We start from the raw sequence: 18,409 nt of genomic DNA on the forward strand, positions 1-18,409 counted from the left end.
GCCAGGAGCGGGGATATCAGACCTGCCAGGCCCCAAGGCCACTCCTCCAGGCAAGTCTGTGTTGCCGACGGGGCTCTCTGAGAAGATGGTTGATATATGGAGGCCCCACTTGCTGTTCTCACTCTAATTCTGGGGAAGACCTAAGACCTCACCGATGCAGGGCTGTGATTGATACCATGTGCTTGGCAGCAGCTGGAGAAGTGGCCTGGCCTGGCCAAGCAGGGAATCTTAGAGATCCTTGGCCCCCAGAGCAGAAAGGAAGGGGCAAGGAGCACGGGAGGAGGGAAAGGGCAGCCGCTCACACACACCCTCATTTGTCCTGTCCCTTCAGCAGACAGCCCTTGTGGGGACCTGGGATGGGAGAGGCACAAAGAGGGACAAGCTGATTCCTAAGGGGCTCTGTCCAGCTAGGATGCCAGTGCTCCAGGGAGGCGAGGATGAGCCAGGAGAAAATGGAGAGATGGGGAGAAGAGCAGGGAGCTGGAGGTGAGAGAGAGGAGGGGCGGGGAAAAATGAAAACCCAGCCTGTTGGTGGTTTCTTCTTTTTCTAAGAGCCACAAGCTGAGATCAAAGGTGATATTTTTACAGCATCTGAAATAGAAAACCACCGGGCACAGTGGGAGGTGATGGGCCGGAACACAGGCCCCTTTATACAGCCTGTGGCCACAGCAAGCATGCTGCCCTCTGCAGAGTGCCACAGGGTGTGGGGGACAGTCTGGCCTTGATCTTCCAAACTCAGGTTCAAGGAAGAAGTGAAGGGAATGAGCTACAGCCCTCAGTGCTAGAGGAAAGGACAGCATGAAGGATGGTCGTGAGCACCCGGTGCCTGACACCTTCCACCAAGGCCCTCCTCTCATCATTTTTTAAAATATATTTTAGAGAGGAAGGGAGAGGGAGCAAGAGATAGAAACATCATTGCTGAGAGAGAATCACTGATTGGCTGCCTCCTGCACGCCCCCCACTGGGGATTGAGAACGCAACCCAGGCATGTGCCCTGGAACAGAATCAAACCTGGGACTCTTTAGTCTGCAGGCCAGTGCTCTATCCACTGAGCCAAACCGGCTAGGCCCCCCCTCATCATTCTTGCTGTGGGTGTCAGAGCTGTGCCACGCCCTGTCTCAGCCTCATAGACCCCTGTTGTGAGGAAGGGTTATCATCACCCCAGTTTTACAGAGGAGAAAACCACGAATGCAAGAGAAAGATGATTTGGTCTAGTCCCACAGAGAGCTGGGAGCAGATTCAGGACCAGAACCCCAGGGCTCCTGGTCCAACATCCTTTCCGCTCTCTGTAATCACTCGCTCAAGTCACATGCCAGATTATTTATTGAGCCTCTGCTATTACAGGTCCTCCTAGCTGGCCCTGGCCGAATGGGCCACACTCAGGGCTACTGAGCACTGGTTCCCAAAGTGCGGCCGCTGGGCCAGCAGTAGCAGCCTCACTGGAGAATATGCTAGACATGCCATTCTCAGGCCCAGCCAAGACTCATGAACCAGAAACGCTGGGAGCAGACCCAGCCCTCCATATTTTAATGAACTCTGTAGGTGATTCTTTATATATATATTTTTTTTTAATTGATTTTTTACAGAGAGGAAAGGAGAGGGATAGAGAGTTAGAAACATCGATCAGCTGCCTCCTGCACACTCCCTACTGGGGATGTGCCCGCAACCAAGGTACATGCCCTTGACCGGAATCAAACCTGGGACCCTTCAGTCTGCAGGCCGAAGCTCTATCCACTGAGCCAGACTGGTGAGGGCTCTGTAGGTGATTCTGATGCACACCAAGTCTGAGAATCACTGTACTGCATTGCCTCAGTTTCCACATCTGTACTTCTGGGAAAATTACAAGGCCCATCTCAAATAGTTGAGCCCAATATCAGCTACCACATGAGCTGGGTGTGTACCCTGTGCCAGGCATCCTTCTAAGCCCTTTACCCACGTAACTGATTTAACTTCACAGCTCTGTACAATCGGAACTAATAGTTCCCTCCTTTCACAGATGAGGAAATGAAGGCACAGAGAGGCAGCGTAGCTTGCCCAGGGTCACACAGCTCGCAAGTGGCAGAGCTGTAGAATCCAAGCTCTTGACAGGCTAACCCACGGAAAGCCCCCAGCAGAGGGTCTGGCTCCTAGAATGTGTCCGGACACAGATGAGGAAGTGATGATATCACAGTATTACTTCACCTGAATCTGAGATGACGATTCCCATTTTGTAAATGTGAAATCTGTTACCTTGTCAAGATTGAGGAGTGAGTCAGCTGCAAAGGCAGCCTCAGTGTCTGAAACCCCAGAGCAGCCCACAGGTCCTCACCATTCATGTACCTTTGAGACCACAATAAGCCATCTGACCTTCTGGAAACACCTCAGTTTGCTGTAGGGTAGACACAGGCGCTGACAGGGGTGAGCTGGACCCCTCGTTTGGCCACTCAGGGGCTGTGTGACCTTGGACAAGTCACCTCACCTCTCTGAACCTTCTTTTCCTTATCTGTAAAGTGGGTGATGACAGCCTTAACCTTGCAGAGTCCTCGTGAAGGTTGGGGAAGATGACATTGGTGCCCGGCCCAGAGCAAGCACAGAGCTAGCCATCAACGAGCGGCTTCACCCTCTCTTTCCCCCCTCCCTGCTGAGACTTCGAGGAAAGACCAGCTCTGGACCCAGAAAAGTTTTGAAAGAAGAAATAAGTTCCCAAACGATCAAAATGCATTTGTCTTCTGCTTTTTTTTTTTTTTTTTCCTTTTCTTTTTTTCTTTTTTTTTTTTTCTTTTCAGATTTCCTTGAAGTAGCCTCCCTGACCCGCGTTTCTGGGGTGAGACACTGGAACTTGCTGCATCCACGTCAGGAGTTAGCCACCTGTGAAGGGAAGAGAAAGTGTCCTCTCTGTGCCATCACCACTGGCCGGGCGTCAGCAATCGGCACGAGCATCTGAGCATCCGCCTGCCTCGAGGTAGTTCGGCCTGGACATCTGAAGCGCGTTAGCTGCTTGCTCCCCGGGGGCTGACCCTGCTTGTTGAGAATTATCCCAGGCAGAGCCACAGAGGATGGAGCAAACAAAGACCAGGTGAGGTGTGGCCACAAAAGTGGGGGAGCACAGTCTCCGGAGCAGCCTCTAGGGACCCCGGGAGAGCAGAGGAGGAGGGGGGAAAGCGTGGGGCCTGGCCAGCTCCAGCCCAGCCGTGGCTCCCTGGCTATGCAAACTGCAGCTGGAGCTGGAGGATGGGAGGGGGTCTCTTTCCCTCTTTGGGCCTCAGTCTCCCCGTGTGCATTTTGGAGGAAGAGCAAGCAAAGCACACCCTGAGGACCTCCTAGCCCTGACCTACCGTGGTAGGGCCCCGCCTGACCTGGAATTCCCTGCCTCTGAGGTTCAGCCCACTGCTGGGCGGAGGTGAGTGATAGGTGGTGGGAGATAACTCGGGGATGGAGAGCCCTGATCCCCTTTCACGCCCGGACATCAGCGGAGAGCTGAGAGGCGGCGACAGGAAAGTGATACCGAATTTCAGAACAGTCAGCAAGGTGCCCTCCCGGTGACCATAGGCGGCAGAGACAGTGTCCCTCCCAGAGACGGGGCTCCGGCTGTGCCCATGGCGGGGATCAAGGTGCTCTTCCCTTTCTGGACCCACCACTCACCCTGCTGTCCAGATAGGCCACAGCTAACTTGCACTTAGCAATTTTTATTGACTCCTTGTTCTATGGCAGGCTCTGTTCTAAACACTCTACTCGTATTTCACTGGGTGGCAGGGCCTGGGTGATTGACCAGCCTGCAGTCTGGCCCTCACCTGGCTGGCTCTGACATTGGCCTTGCTCAAGACTCCCACAGGGGTCAGACAGGCTGGCCTTAATCATGTCACTCAAGATCGATGCTCCTCCCAGCACTGTTGTAACCAACACCAGACAATCTCCCTTTCCACTGACAGAAGTGCTCTTGTTCTGCCCCCCCCCCCCCCTTCTCTCCAGGGAGCCGGGTCTGGGAAGCTGTTGCCTGGTGGGCCTGGAATCTGAGCAAAGGGGTGAGGAGGGCTAGTGCAGAGAGTGGTTTCCGCAGATCTGTGTGAAGTCCGATTAACCATCTCCACTCTGAGCAGAGAGGCCCTCTGTGGGGACAGGGATGGGCATGTCCCTCAGGCAACAATTCTTACCTTCTGGACCCGTGGTCGCCAACCTTTCAGACCTCACGGACCACCAGTGTTCTGCGGACCACCGGTTGGCGACCGCTGTTCTGGACAGTGTTGGGCATGCACACGGCCAAAGTAGGCTTCTCTGAACCTTGGCTTTTCTCTGGACGCCTCACTCCTGAGTTGTAGCGTCTTTCTTTGGATGGTTAAAGTCTCTGACAACCAGGCTGGAGAGCTGTGCCCGAGCCAGGGAGCCTTTCGATTCATGCACTTCTCACAGGGCAACCTTATCACTGGCATTTCTAAGAAGGGCCCAGAGACGGATGAGGGTTCGACCACGTTCAAACAGCCAGTGAGGACCGAGACAACCTGGATTCCCAGGCAAGTCCCAATTAAATAGTTTATCACTTTCAAATATGAAAAATGCATTACATAACTGCGGAACAACTAGCAAATAGAGAGACGCAAAAGCAAAAATAAATATACCTTGGTTTTGTTTCTCAGAGAAACTTCCACTGCCCTTCCCCACCCCATTCTTCCCCGGGGCCCCAGCCATAATCAATACCTTCCCTCCTGTTGCCAACAGCTGTTCCCTGAGGAGTAAGCCTTGACAGCAGATCCTGGAAGGCAGCCTCAGACCGGATTCTGGAAAGGCCTGGCTTCTCTTGAGGAACAGGGGGGCTTCCGCTCAGAAGAAGCTGTTTAAATGCAGGGTATGGTAGGAAAGTCTACTGGCCAGGAGTCTGGAGCCCACAGCCAGCCCCATCTGGCCTGTGGATTGACTGTGTGACCTTAGGCCAGTCCCTCCCCTCACAGTTTCTTCCGCTGTGAAATGAGGACTTGGACTTGACCCGGTGGTTTCCCCACAGCCTGTGTCAGTCTGGTGGCCGCTCTTGGGCAAGGACAATGCCTTCTCCCCTTCAGTGGGCCATAGAACTTAGAATCAGAGGGTAGGGTGCAAGCTCCTGCAGACCACTCCCTGCCTGGGCGACCCTGGGAAGGCGCCACACCACTCTGAACACTGTCCACCACGGGAAGACACAGGTGAGGGACCTGGCCCGTTGTGTGTCCCAGGGCTGCCGTGGGTCCCACGGGAGGTGGACCTTTAAGCCTCTGGATGACAGAGCGGGGCATTCTACAGGCTATTACCTGCGGGTGCTCCCTGCCTGCCCAGTGCCTGGCACCATCCCGACTCGGGGTCGGGCCCAGGCTTGTTGATGGAGCCACTGCCTGCCCAGGGGCTCCCCTAGCCCTGGCAAGTGTGCGGACCCTGGGCATGGAATGTGGAAACTGCTGAATTACTGCAGGAAGGAGTAGAGGCTGGGCTCACAGGCGGACTCTGCTTTCTGGGCTCCTAAAAACAATGGCAAACCCAGGGCCGTCTGGCCCCCGCTTCCTCATGCCCATCTCGACCTACTCCAGGCTCCCCTGGCAGGTCTGGGGATGTGGGGGGGGGGGCGGTTGTGAGGTGGCAATAGTGACCTTCTTCCGGTTCCCAGATGAACTCTCTGGACCCCGCTTACCATCTGTTGTGTCCCCCCAAAATTTACATGTTGAAACCCTACTTTCCATGGTGGTGGCATTTGGGGGTATTAGGCTTAGGTGGGTCATGAGGGTGGGGCCGCCACAATGAGATCAGTGTAGTAATCTGCCTCTCTCTGGGAGCACACAGAGGTCATGCCAGCACACAGTGAGGTGACAGCGTCTGCAAGCTGGGTAAAGGGCTCTCACCAAGAACTGACCTGCCAGCACCTTGATCTTGGATTTCTCAGCCTTCAGAACTGTGAGAAATAAGTGCCATCCAGTCTATGGTATTTTGTCATAGCAGCCTGAGTGGACCAAGACACATGTATGAAACAGGCATAAAAACCCCTTCCCTGACTATTACTGACTAGAATGAAATGCAGTAACAGCTACCCATTCATTCAGTCATGCATTCACTCAACCAAAGCAGACAGAACTCCTCGCCCTTGAGGAGCTAACGTTCTACTAGTCGGGGAGACAGTAACCAAAGACGCGAAGGGTACAGAATATCCCATGGATGTTGGTAAGTGTATGGAGGAAAAGTCCACCGGGAAGGAGGACAGAGTGCCAGCAGGGAGGGGCCTGTTCGCACTTTTTTAAAAAAATATCTCACCCTAGGATTTTTTTCCATTGATTTTTTTTTTTAGAGCGAATGGAAGGGAGGGAAGAGGGGGGAAACCATTATTCCGCATTACTAACCGGTTAAAAGTTAATCCTCATTATTAACCGGTTAAAACTTAATCTGCATTACTAACTGGTTAATAATTAATCCACACAGATTAATTTTTAACCGGTTAATAATTCAAATTAATTATTAACCAGTTAGTAATGCAGATCACTTGTTAACCAGTTAATGGTGCGGATTAACTATTAACCGGTTAGTAATGTGGATTAATGATTACTTTTTAACTGGTTAGTAATGCGGATTTTGTAATCAAAGAAAACACGATAATTTCAAGAGAAACATGGAAACTGCTTTATTCAAAGAATGTCCATCGCTAGCTACGCATTTCCCCCATCTTTCAGGTAATTTGTGGATACCGTCCCAATAGAACTTTTCCTGTTTTGAGATAAACTATTCAGAGACCCAATTTTCCACTTCTTCAAACGTTTTGAAGTGCTGCTCAGAAAGTGGGTGTGCCATCGATAGGAACAAGTGGTAATCTGAAGGAGCAAGGTCTGGTGAATACGGCAGGTGGGTTAATACTTCCCAGGTAAGATCTTTTAACGTGTCTTTAACTGGTTTTGAAGTGTGTGATGGTGCCTATTCTGGTCGTTTTACGATCAAAGCGTGGTTCAAATTGATTATTTGTTGTCAATGGCGATCAGTATTAATGGGTTCACCTGGCGTTAGAAGCTCATAATACACCACACCTTCCTGATCCCACCAAACGCAGAGCATTGTCTTCTTTCCGAAGCCTCCCTAAGAAGGCCTTTGGGGGGTGCTGACGGAGGTGAGAGGCGTCCCCAGCTATGAAAGGACACTGGCTATGGTAGGAAGTGGGGTGTACGTCGGGAATGATTTTCAGGTGTGTCTCCTGTGCCTCAAACCCCCTCAGCACCGTCTGGGCAAGGGGAGGCTCTGAACAGTTAAGATGGGACAGCCTCCTCTTACCTGTTAGACTCCATTTAACGGGTCTTTGCTGAATAGCTTGTTCGTGTCAGGCACCAGAGAGCCTGGGGGTGCCGGAGAGAGAGCTCAGACTCGCTGCCCGACTGAGACGAGTGGGTGTCAGGAGGCCTGAGCTCAAGTCCTGGCCCTGCCCTCACTGACAGTGTGGCATTAGATGAGGCATTGTCTTCTCTGGGCCTCTGTTTCCCTGTCTTTAAAACAAGATGGCCGGCCCTGGCCAGGTAGATCGGTTGGTTAGAGCATTGTCCTGATACACCAAGATTGTGGGTTTGATCTCCAGTCGGGGCACATCAAGAAGCAACCAATGAATTCATAAATAAGTGGAACAACAAATTAATGTTTCTCTCTCTCTCAAATCAGTCAACCAATCAATCAGTCAGGTTGCTAGGGGTTGAGAGGAGGAGAAAAGGCATGATTGCTGTTGGGTATGGGGTTTCTTTTGAAGGTGATGAATATGTTCTGGAAATAGATAGTAGTGATAGCAGCACAATTTTGTGAAATACTAAAATTCACTGAATGGTACACTTAAACAATGTTATTTAAAAAGTGGTTGGTTAGACAAGATTACCTCTAAAAGAAGGAACACTAATATTTTTTGTGTGCCTACAACACCCAGGGCCTGGACTCAGCATTAATATTTTATCTCATGATCTCCCAGGCTCCTACCAGTTCAGACTCTGTGATCCACCACAATGATATTCACGTTGTGATCACTCATCAGGAAGTCCAACTTGAGCCTTCCTGCAAGCCCACCGCTAGCACAGAGACTGTCCCAGGAGCTGGGGTGTAGCAGTGAGCGAAGCTGATGAGCACAGAGCCTGGGGAAGAGACCGGAAGGGAAGGCCTCTCCCTGCAGGAGCTCCGAGCCTGTGGGAGAAATCAGAAGTGCACGCTGTACTCACGAGGTTATTTTCTTCAAGACCAGCTCCTTCCATTCCTTGTATAGAAAGAACAACAACAACAACAACAAAATACAAGGGTGGCCCACAACTATGGGGCCCTGCAGGGAGCTCCTGGCGTTGATGGATTCATGTATGCATGGGGGCCCTTGGCTGGGTGTTCAGGATACAATAGTGGGCGAGTCAGACCCAGCCCTCCCCTTAGGAAGAAAGACAGACTTCAGAGCAATCAAACACACCATGAAGAGTTCATTTTCATCATCGTGATTGTGATCCGTGCAGAGGAGGAAAAGCACACAATGTAATGAATGGCTTAACAAGAATGAAGAACGCTGGCGAGGCTTGAGGGTGAGTAGGAACAAGGAAAGGGTGTGGAGAGGTGTTGGTGATGGCCCTACCCATCTGAGAGGAGGCCAGTATGGGTGAAGCACAGAGAGCGAAGGGACGGCCACAGCAGAAACAGGACGGGCTGACCATGCGAGGCCGTCAAGGCTGGGGCCCGTACATACCACGTATGCCCGTTGTCCCTGCTCTCTCTCTAGTGTCCCAGTTTGGACAACAAACGATACAGCCACCCTACTTACAGGCCACATTAGGGGGTCTGTTCCAAGGAGAGCTGGTATTCCAGGAAGGCCTGACCATCACCCTCCCTGCACGCCCAGGAGCAAGGCCTGCCAGCCTGGGCGAGCACCGTGGTTCCTGAGCTGGATGATGTGTGAAGAGCCTTGCGTGGCAGCCCCTGGCCAACAGGCCTGCTCCTCTCCTCCCAGGCAGACCCTGCTGCCCCCTTGCTGGCTTCCCCCTCTTCAGTATCTCGAGGTGAGAGCTTTTCCACTAGGTTTCAGGCCAAGCATGGTTCTTGGCTCCAGGTCTGATGAGCCAGTCTCCGGCCATCCCCACCCTCGGCCACTCCCTAAGGACCGGCTCCAGGACTCAGCTGTGGCCTCACGCTCTTTCCACTCTTGCTTTTTTATTTTTGCCTCGTTATTTTCCTCCCTGTGTGACTCCCTCCCTCTGCTGGGCTTCTCTCTGTCTTGCCCTCCTTCTCTTTTGCTTTCCTCTCTCCAGGGTGACTTGGCATTTGTAGGAAATCATGTGCTTTAGGACGGATGGAATGGATTCCAATTGTAGCTCTGTCACCTGCTGGCTGTGTGATCACCGGCCGATAGATCCTCCTCTCTGAGCTAATTTTGGGTTTGATGAAATGGGCTGATCCGCCTTCCTCCTGTTTCTCTGGGAGGTTGTGAGCTGAGCTGAAATTCATCAAGTAGCTGCTCAGCGAATGGTAGCTTTGTCTCCCGTTCCTTTGGCACTTTCTTCGCCCTGACCTTCTGCATGTTTTGCTCACTTGACCACAAAGCAAGAAACAAAAGCCCTCCCACTGGACCCCAACCACCTTGCTCTCTGGGCTCAGCCCACCACACCCAGACTTGAGTGGAGCCAACAGCGTCAGGACCGCGTGCAGCCTGCTCACTGCTAGCCCTGTGGCTGGAAGCCATGGCTGGGCTTTCCTGCCCTGGGACCCCCAGGGCACGTGGGATTTATCTTCTGAGCTGTGCTGTGACGGAGGCACCAGGATGAGTGAGTTAGCCTTTCAACATTGCCCCCGGCCTACGGACTTCTCCTTGTCCCCCACACCACACCCTGCACTTCCTCGCCCCTGGGCCATTGCTGATGTCCCTTACCCGACCTGGAACACCTCCTGTTCCCTTTCTCTCATTTTGGGCCTTACACCTTCTCTGAGGCTTAGACATGACAGTGGAAGAAGCTGAGGCTCAGAGGGCCCTTCTAGTAGCGGCTGGGCTCTGTGACCGCGGCCTCAACAGAACCTCAGAAAGCGGGGGCCATAGAAGGGGAGGATGCTTTTGCCAAACTCGGCCTCCCCAGCCCCTAGGGCAGCGGTTCTCAACCGGTGGGTCGCCACCCCTTTGGGGGTCGAACGACCCTTTCACAGGGGTCGCCTAAGACCATCGGAAAACACATATATAATTACATATTGTTTTTGTGATTAATCACTATGCTTTAATTATGTTCAATTTGTAACAAAGAAAGTACATCCTGCATATCAGATATTTACATTACGATTCATAACAGTCGCAACATTACAGTTATGAAGTAGCCACGAAAATAATTTTATGGTTGGGGGTCACCACAACATGAGGAACTGTATTAAAGGGTCGCGGCATTAGGAAGGTTGAGAACCACTGCTCTAGGGGCTGTGGAGGATCTAAGAGCCAGGGAAGAGATGCAGAGTGACCGGGGGTGCGAGTCCCAGCTTCTCACTTTCTGGCTGGGTGCAGGTGGACCGCCCCCCAAGCCTCTGCCTTCTGGATGGCAGAGTGAGAGCAGTAACTCCCAGTTCATGGCGTTGTCAGTATTTGAGATCAGGAGCATAGCATGCTAGCCCAGAGCCTGGTACACGGTGGAGGCTGTGCTAAGGGTGGTTATTATCATTGCTGTTGGTGCTTTGGGTGGGTTGATGTTCAGAGCAGGAGCTAGGGATTCTGGGAAAATGCTTCAGACAGTGGGGGCTTCCCAAAGCCTAGATCCCTGGCCCAGAGCCGAGGGGGTGGCAGTGAGGGGCCACTCCTCCCTGGGTGAGGATTGTGTAAGTTGTCATGTCTGTGGGGCATGACTCAGGGTCAGCCCAGCAACACCCCAAACTGCTGGTGACTTTGGCCTGGTGACCTGCCCTTTCTGAGTTCAGTGATGACGCTCAGTGCTCCTCCTCTAAAGCTCTATGAACTCAAGAAGCGTCACCTCCCCAAGCAGCCTCACGCCCATTTTATAAAAGGGTCAAGCAGCCTGCGCTGCAGGGTTGAGCTCTGCTCCTTGTATGACTCTGTGCTGGGCACAGGACTCACAGACGACCCTGACCTGGCCCTGTGCTCAGGTGTCTGCAGCCTGCTGGGTGCATAGACATGGGCGGCCACCTGAAGGAGGAAAGCTCAGTCACTGATCCCCAGTGTGACTTTGGACAAGGCACCACCCAGCTCCGGAGCTCCCCTTTGCCCATAAGTAAGGGAAGGAGTTAACCACAAGGATGATAGCCCGTAGCCAGGCCCACACAGCCCATCTGGTCCCAACAAGGTGGCTGGGTAGCCCATCCCCCATGCCTCCGCCTCAGAGTCCACTGACATCATCCCCAACCCTCTCTGTTTCCCCGGCAACCGGGGTGCTGGTCGAGGCTCCCCAGGGGTCCAGACCGTCTGGATTTCCTTACACATAACTGTACCTCGTCCACATTTTCACAATTAAATTGTCAGTTTGGGTTAAGTGTTGTCTGCTGATGCCTGTCAACCTCTCTCTGGCTCCCCTCACTCTTTACCCAGAGATCGACTTGCCCCGTCCCTCGGTGCTGTGGAAAGAGGCGAGGATGCGAGCAGGAGGCAGGAGGTCTGGGTTCCAGCCCAGCTGTGCCACACATCTGCTGTGTGGTCTTGGGCACGTCACTTCCCCTCTCTGGGCCTAGGTTTCCCCGTCTTAAAAATGGGACTAATCATCCCTGCCCAGCCTCGCTCCCTCCCAAGGCAGCTGCACGTCTCAAAGGAGCCCGTAACTGTGGCAGAGCTTAGAAAATTGTACAGCTCAGCTCAGGGGCCAGGGTGGTTCCTAAAATGAGCAAGCAGACCTGGAAAGGGACTTTTCGGTGTCTTCAACTGATAAATGGGTAAGGTTAGTCCCCATTCTGACTGCAGATCTGGCCTCCTCACAGCCTGTTCTTAGACTGAACAGGCAGAAAAGGTGCTCTTCACACAGGGCCTGGACCAAAGATGCAGAGTGGAGGTACCAGGCCAGAGGCCCAGGAGCCCTGCTTCCCATGAGGGCTGTACCCACACTGACTGGCCAGGCTCCCCCTCCCCACGCTGGCCTAAGCCATTCCCGCTCCCACCCCAACTTCCCTTCTCTCTCCCCTCCCTTCCCAATCTATCCCCAAATCTGCCCAGACTGCAGTCCCGCACCTGACCTCACCCTTTTGGCGTCAGACCGCCTCCCTGCCCCCCTTGGTAAAGCCCCTGCTCCTTAGCCCAGTATTCAGACCCCTCCCGGGCGTGGGCCTGTCCTCCTCCCCAGTCATGTTCCCTCCTGTCGCTCTTGATGCCAGCAGCTCCAAGCCCTCCACTTACCCTTCCCTGAAACCAAACTTGTCCCTCTTGTCTTTGCTTAAGCTATTCCTGCTGCTGGGAGTAGCCTCCCTCATCCCCAGCCACCTGACAACTCCTCCCCCACCTGCACATTATTTATATAGACATGAATGCTAAGTGCAAATGACCTCGCCATCTGGAACTGTTTATGTCCCCGCAGAAGAGGAACTAGCCTTTATCAAGGGCTGATCACATGCAGAACATTTTACATATATCATCTCTTTAAGGCCCACAGCAACCCGAGGTGGTACATTTCACTCCTATTTTCCAGATGAGAAGACTGAGGCTCAGAGACAGGAAGTCCTTCCCAAGGCCATAGAGACGTGGGGTTGATCCCGGAACCCATGCTCCTTTTAGGCCCTGATGGAACACTTCCCTTAAGATGATGCTTGTGGCTGGCAATCTATGTACATGGATGTACTATTAAGGGAGGTGGTGCTGCTTTGCAGATGTCAGGGACTATTGTGATATCCCCAAGGCTGTCACAGGACCCAGGAAGAGAGCCAGGGTCGCAGGGGAGGCATGGATTTCTGCTCTAGCTGGAGGAGAACCTTCCCCCAAGCAGAGCCACCTGCTAATGGAAGAGGCTGGGGGAGGCGTTGTCAGGTGGCTGGGGGTGGGGAAGGCCACTCCCAGCACCAGGAACAGCGTAAGCAAAGACAAGAGGGACTAGTTTGGTTTCAGGGAAGGGTAAGTGGAGGGCTTGGTGCTGCTTTTGAGTGAGCTCCCTTCCCTGGGGGTATGCAAGCAGAGGCTAGGTGAGACATTCACTCATTCATTTGGCAACTTTGGAGCAACCACTGTTCTCTGGCCCTGATGGGGCAGCAGGGATGCAGTGCAGGTGAGACAAACCCAATCACTGACTGCATGCTGTTCCCAGAGCAATGGAGACATTTATTGGGGCTCTGATGGCCAGAACGTCAGGGATATGACAGGGTGAGTGGCCAGACTTTGAAATTCTAAAATGATCTTAAGCAAATGCATATTTTTAGCTTTCTTGCTATGTAAGCCTGGCCTATTCAGGTATCTCTGGCTATGGAACAAATCATGTCAAAATATAGTGGCTGACGGGGCAGATTTGCTGATCTCGCCGGGCTTGCTCACACGGCTGCATGTGACTGGTGGGTCAGCCAGGCCTGGGTTCTGCTGGGACGGGTGGGCCAGCTGGGCCTCTCTCGATTTGGCCTCAGGGCCTCGCTCCGCAAGGGCCTCTGACTATTTAGTAGTCCAGCCTGGGCTCTGGCCTGAGGCTGGGCTGGGCTCCAAGGGGGTGAGAGCAGAGCTGCAAGGCCCCTGAGGCCTGGGCTTCAGGACATGTACAGCCTCATTCCTGTCACATGCATTGGTCCCAGCACGTCACGAGGCCAGCCCAGATAAAGGGTGGGGAAACAGACTTCTTCTCTGAATGGAGTCACATTTTAAAGGGTGTGTGTGTCCTGGGCTGCAAGGAATTGGTGTCATTAAATAGCTACCTCACTGGCCTTCCCCAGAAAGAGTTCAGACCAGTGACAAATTGCTCTCTTCTCTCAACCTCAGCTTCTCTCTCTGTGCAAAGAGGCACTAGGTATGGTGGGCTCTCTGTCCGTGTGTGTGTGTGTGTGTGTGTGTGTGTGTGCAGGGCGAGACCCAGGTGTAGAAACATTGACTGTATTATATCAGAGACATGTAAGCCCAACTGTAAAAGGAACTGCCAACCTAGACTTGAGTCCCATTGGCCCACTACTTCCCATTCATCTCTTCCAGGCACAGCCCCCTGGCCATTCCCAGTGCTCCCTCCCCGTGACAATAACTGCTGCCAATCAACGGAAGGGCATGTGACTCAAGCAGGCCAATCAGCTGCCTTCCCTGGGACAGATACCGAAACCCAAGGAGACAGAAGTTCTCATTTTCCTGGAATTCTGAACTGAGGCTGTTGATGGCTACATACCAGGGGGAAGGAATGAGGCCCACATCAGCTCAAAGAGAGCAACAAGGAACAGAAATGAGTTTCAGACAGCCTTCCTGGGGGGCCACCGGAGCCCCATCACCAGCCCCAAGCCCTAGTGAGTACCACTCTCCATTCCAGTCACCAGCCACCCTAACTTCTCCCCCAGCTGCATAAGCCAATCAGTTCTCTTATGTTGAAGCTACTTGATGTTGAGTTTCTCTCTTGGAATTGAAAGAGGCCTGAGACACACAAACATTGTCTCCTGAGCAGCTACCACCACAATTAAACAACTGAGAGTTGAAAGCAGTCTTTCAGAAATGACGCCCTCAGCAGACATGATAGGTGGCCTTTGTTATGTGCACCCAGGAAAGAACCCTCTGGGCTGGCCCTGGCCCCCTAGCCTGCTCCCTGATCCTGTAAAGCAACAATTGCTTATCCTAGGGAACAGAGGAGGAGAACAACACAGTGGGCAGAGGCTCGTCAGCCCTCAGCACTGGGTTTGCAACCAGGCTCTAGCGCTCACTGACTATGATACGAGATCTTGCAGAAATTACCAGACAGGCCTGGGCTCCATGTGCTCATCTGCAGAACCAGGCCTGTCCCACCCACAGGCACAGAAACTGCCTGGCACACAGTAGGTGCTTGGTCAACACTGTTATTTCTTTCCCTCAGCGTTATCTTCCAGGAACTTTGGGAGGGAATGGTGTAGTGGTTTGCCCACCGTACAGATGATGAAACCAAGGATCGCAGAAGCTGGGTGGCTTGCCCGGGCTTACAGTGGGTAAGTGAAGGAGGAGATTCTGGGACCCAGGCCCAGGTGCTGTAATGACATGCCTGCTGCTATTTGATCCTCCTCCCCCTTGCCTGGAAGCTCTGGCCTCATGGGGCACCCCAACCCCTGGGCTACTCTGCCCAGACCCCCAGTTCACCTGCCTAGCTAGGAAGGCTTTTCTAAAAAGCACCCTGCAGTCTCATTGTGTCCACAATGTTCGTGTCATCCTACGACACAGGTAAGGGTCGAGACCCAAGACCTGGATTCTGGAGCAAAAAAGTCCTTGGGGTTATCTAGTTTAACCCCCTCACTGACAGATGGGGTGACTGCAGCTCAGAGAGGGCAGAACAATGATCGGCAGTTACACAGCAAACTACTGATGGGGCTAAGAATACATCAGATTGCCACTCCCCACCCCCATCCAGGGCTTCTGGGGACAGCTGACTCACCCCTACCCATCTACACCAAGGTCTTGGCCCCAAGGGAGGGAAGTTGAGGTGGGTGGAGGTTGTCAGTAGAGGTCAGCACAGCAAAGAAAACTGTGGCTTCCCTTCTCCCCATGCTCTTTCAGCCTGGGTGCCCCCTGGGTGGGCCGTGTGCATGGGTGGGGGTATAAAGGTGTGTGCCAATGGCAGTCAGGCAGGGGCTGAGAAGCCCGCTGACAGAAGCCCCAGCACATCTGGGCGATCAGATAGCCAGAATCACCAAGGATCACAGAGGAGAAGGAAAATATATTAATGTCCACAGCAGTCGCATCCAAGAGCATGCCTACCCTGCCCAGGTCAGAGCCTCCTCCCTCTGGGGCAAGCTTGCAGTCCAGGTGGGCAGCACAGGCTTGACACACAGTAGCCCTTGAGGAGGCCCCGGACAGAAGGAAGGAGGAGGAACAGGGAAGGGGAAGGTCAGCTGGTTCTAACGATGAACAAAAATTCTTCTCACATGTGTCTTGGGGAATACCCGATGTCTGAGGTGGTAAAGTACTTCGTCTTATACAAATGGAGAGCCTGGGGTGCAAGGAGGGGCAGACCCTTGTCCCAGGTCTCCCTTGACTCTCAATCCAAGGTTTTGCCTTCACTTCCTCATGCCCTGATCCCCACCCAGGGCAGGGCTGTTCCAGACCTAGCTGATGCCTAGCTCTTGATTCTGGAGACAGCGCAGAGTAGCTGGGAGGAGCCCAGGAAGGGTCAGGGCTGAGCTTCCGGAGTCCTGGGATCTTCTCCTGGCTTCCCTCTCAAGACAATCGGAAGTCACTATCCTCCGCTCCTGTTGCAATGGGAGCCACCGGCTACATGCCCTCGCAGCCAGAAAGATCTGGGTTTAAATATCAGCTCCAATGCTTTATTGAGTTTCAGAGATTGGCTGCCTCCTGCACGCCCCGTACCGGAGGTTGAGCCTGAAGCCCGGGCATGTGCCCTGACCTGACCAGGAATCAAACGAGAAACCTTTTGGTGCACGGGAGGAGGTGCACAGGAGGACACCCAACCAACTGAGCCACACAAGCCAGGGCCAGCTCCTCCCTTTTGAGCCTCGGCTTTCACATCTATGAAATGGGGATACTAATCCCCATCTTGGAGGACATAAAGGATCTGATGGGATTGTATTATTCCCATCTTATGGCTGAGGAAACTAAGGCTTCGGGGAGTTTAAGCAACGCGCTCCAGATCGCACAGCTAAAGATAAAGTTGGGCAGTCAGTATTGGAACCCAAGTCTATGTGACTCCAAATTGCCTTCTGTGCCTACTCTAGCTGGGAGCCAAAGGACGGCTTATGTAAATGTGTGGAGGCAACTGACTTAGCTTCTCAAGTGAGCAAACTGCTAGACCGAGAGGAAGGTGCATCCCAATTGAACAGAGGCCTCCTAGAATGCCTCTGGTTGTGAGATGCAGAGTGTCTTGGGGTAGAAGAGCTAAGGACACTCTTGACCCCCAGAGGCCTTGGTCCCCAGCCTCTTGGGTGCAGCAACCTTGTTTCACCCACCCCTTCTTAGATGCCTTATCTAAAGCCCCACTGCTTTCCAGAAGCTTTTATAACTATTGACTTCCCACCACCTTTATTGGCCCCAGTGACCTGGGAGGAGAGATGGGGCTCCCAGATGCTCTTACAGCAGATTGCGTGTGGTCACAAGGACATTCATGTGACTAGTATGTGCATTTGTTGTTGCCCGCTTGGAAGCTGTGTGTGCAGGGAAGCACACGTGTGCTTGTGCATGAACTGGTTGGGGGCAGTCGTATTTGCCACATCTCAAAGATGTGTGTGGCCATTTCATTCCTATGTGCTATCGAGAGTGTGTGGGCATATGGTGTACGCAAGTACCTCCTGTTTGTGACCATTTGAGGGGTGATGTGTCCCAGCCCTGTGTGCAAGATGGACTGGCTATCCATCTGCGGAGGGTACTTGTATGGCTGAGAGCCTGAAGTGGGCTCTGTGGACGCAGACGTGTTTGTTGTATGTGAAAGGTACCTGTTTTGGGCAGCCTATGGGTGACACTTCACGGGCAGCTGCAAAGAATGGGGAAGAGAGTACCAGGAGGTTTGGAGGACCTGAGACAAGCCCTTTCCCATTAAGTGTACGTTTCATCTTCTGCGAATGAACTAGATCTTCCTTGGGACTGAGAACCCTGGGGCTGGGGCGGGAGATGGAAACCATGGAAACCTCAGCACCTGAACCAGCAAAATGGGGAGGAACCTGCATCCTCAGCCAGGAAGGCCAAGGTGGGGGATTAGGAAGATGGGCAGTCACCCAACCAGAAACACAGCGCCAGCCCCAGGCCCGGAGGCACCAATGTGGTCCCCTTTAGCTTCTGAAACCCAGTCCTTCGCCGGTGACCCCCTGGGGACCGGGGCAAGGTGGCCAAAGGCTTCCCCCACCGTCATCCCAGACGCTCAGATGCCTGCCGCCTTGGCGCCTAAGGTTTACAGCGCGCTTCCCAGCTCAGAGTCCTTGCGCCTCCTTTCTCTGCAGAGCTCAGGATGGCGATCCCTTTTCCAGAACTGGAACCAGAGGCCTTGGGAAATGGCCCCAGGAAGGACCGACTGGTCCGTCAGCGCAGCTGTCAGATGCCGGCACCCGAGCTGCACACCCAGTGGTGCCCGCCCGGGCTCCAGACGAGACAGAAATGGGACTTCCCTCTGAGCCGTGGCTTCCTCCTCTGTTACACTAGGTGTGTTGGGGCTCTTTGTTGGACTTGCTGGGAGCTTTAGAAACCTGCCTTACCTGGCCCCGCGCGCCGCGCCGCAGGCACGCAGTAGGCTCGCAGCAGGCACGCTTGGTAAGCGCCAGCTACGGTTAGTAAGTCCCCGCTCTCTTTGCAGCTGAACAGGCTGCGGAGCCCTCTGCTCCGCTGGCGCCGCGGGTCCGCGGCATCTGCAGGGACCCCGCCCCCGGCCCCCGCGCGCGGCGGGAG

The 18,409-nt window shown here is 53.5% G+C and overlaps 1 long non-coding RNA gene across 5 annotated transcripts in view; it reads left to right on the plus strand.

The window, feature by feature from the left end:
• LOC132240777 (uncharacterized) overlaps positions 1–18,314 on the plus strand; it is a 21,471-nt gene extending 3,157 nt beyond the window's left edge. For 2 of the 5 annotated variants that reach the window (XR_009454404.1, XR_009454401.1), the window contains exons 2-5: positions 2,766–3,055; positions 6,657–6,825; positions 7,922–8,510; positions 17,968–18,314. This is a non-coding gene — a long non-coding RNA (uncharacterized LOC132240777). Of the gene's footprint in view, positions 1–2,765; positions 3,056–4,692; positions 5,549–6,656; positions 6,826–7,921; positions 8,511–14,050; positions 14,455–17,967 lie in introns of those variants that run through there. The other 3 variants (XR_009454402.1, XR_009454403.1, XR_009454400.1) reach the window with 3 other exon arrangements.
• Positions 18,315–18,409: the final 95 nt, after the last annotated feature.

The sequence above is a fragment of the Myotis daubentonii genome, chromosome 9 (genome assembly GCF_963259705.1).
Source record: "Myotis daubentonii chromosome 9, mMyoDau2.1, whole genome shotgun sequence".
Lineage (NCBI taxonomy): Eukaryota > Metazoa > Chordata > Mammalia > Chiroptera > Vespertilionidae > Myotis > Myotis daubentonii.